This window comes from Pollachius pollachius (assembly GCF_949987615.1).
Source record: "Pollachius pollachius genome assembly, chromosome: 7".
Lineage (NCBI taxonomy): Eukaryota > Metazoa > Chordata > Actinopteri > Gadiformes > Gadidae > Pollachius > Pollachius pollachius.
In genome coordinates, this window is record NC_136940.1 from 23,202,878 (window position 1) to 23,204,141 (window position 1,264).

The window sequence follows — 1,264 nt, forward strand, 5'->3', positions numbered from 1 at the left end:
AGGGTCCTTTTGTCGCTCTCATTCTCTCTCATTCTGCTCTCTCTCTCTCTCTCTCTCTCTCTCTCTCTCTCTCTCTCTCTCTCTCTCTCTCTCTCTCTCTCTCTCTCTCTCTCTCTCTCTCTCTCTCTCTCTCTCTCTCTCTCTCTCTCTCTCTCTCTCTCTCTCTGTGTTCCTACCTCACCCCATCTATCTCCCTCTAGCTTTCTCTGTCCTTCCCTCCCGACCATCCGCCCTCTGCTCTCTCTCTCTTTCTTTCTCTCTCTCTCTCTCTCTCTCTCTCTCTCTCGCTATTTCTATGCATTACTATCTATGCCCTTTCTCTATCTCTTCCTACTCGCTCTTCCTTGTTCCTCTCCGCTTTCATTTTCATTTCATACGCACGCACGCACACACACATTTAAAGAGGCAGTAGCGGGTCATGTGCGTCATGTTCCTGGCTGATAAGCGAAGCCCCTAGCTCTGCGCCTGTCACGTGTGGGAGAAGTGATGTGACACTTCTCCGCTTCTCTCGCAAATATGTTATGGCGTAAAGCTGCTAAAGCGGATGTCAGTCGCCGGCTAATATTGAAGATTAAAGGTGATGTATTATACCAGCAGGTGTGAGTGTGATTAGCCGTTGCAAGCCGTTATGAAAATCTGCCTCTTCTGACATCCCAAGTGGGCGTTGTCCACCTAGATGCGTCCTGGATGGATCAGTCTACCAGCCTACCCAGTGGGATAATATGTCACCTTTAAAAATAGAGAATTTCGTCATTTGGATTTGTTTTTTCCTTTTTTAAGCGCTGGCAGTATATTCACACCTCCACATTCAATTTTCACTCCCCTGCACACCTTTCTATACGCTCGTAGAGTTGATCCCTCCCTAAGCCCCACCCACCCGTCACACAATCCCAGTCCCAGTCTGATCCCAGCCTCGACTGTGGTCCTATTGCCGCGGGCGACAGCGGCATCTTGCCCGAGGGGCATGAATAATGAAGGGATGCCATCAGGCCGCGCCCTGGTTGGACCGTCTGTGTGGGGCTGGCTGTTCCCGCACCTGTCTCTGTGTCTGTCCGTCTGTCTGTCTGTCTGTCCGGTCAACTCTGCTGGACAACTGAAGTGAGGCGTTGTGGGTCATCCATCCCAGCAATAAGCGTTGGTTATTTCCTCACACCTGGCTGCACACCGTCCATGCATCTGGCCGCCTCTGTTTGAACTCCTTTCTTTGGACTTGGTCGTGCTCTCTCTCTCTCTCTCTCTCTCTCTCTCTCTCTCCCTCTCTCTC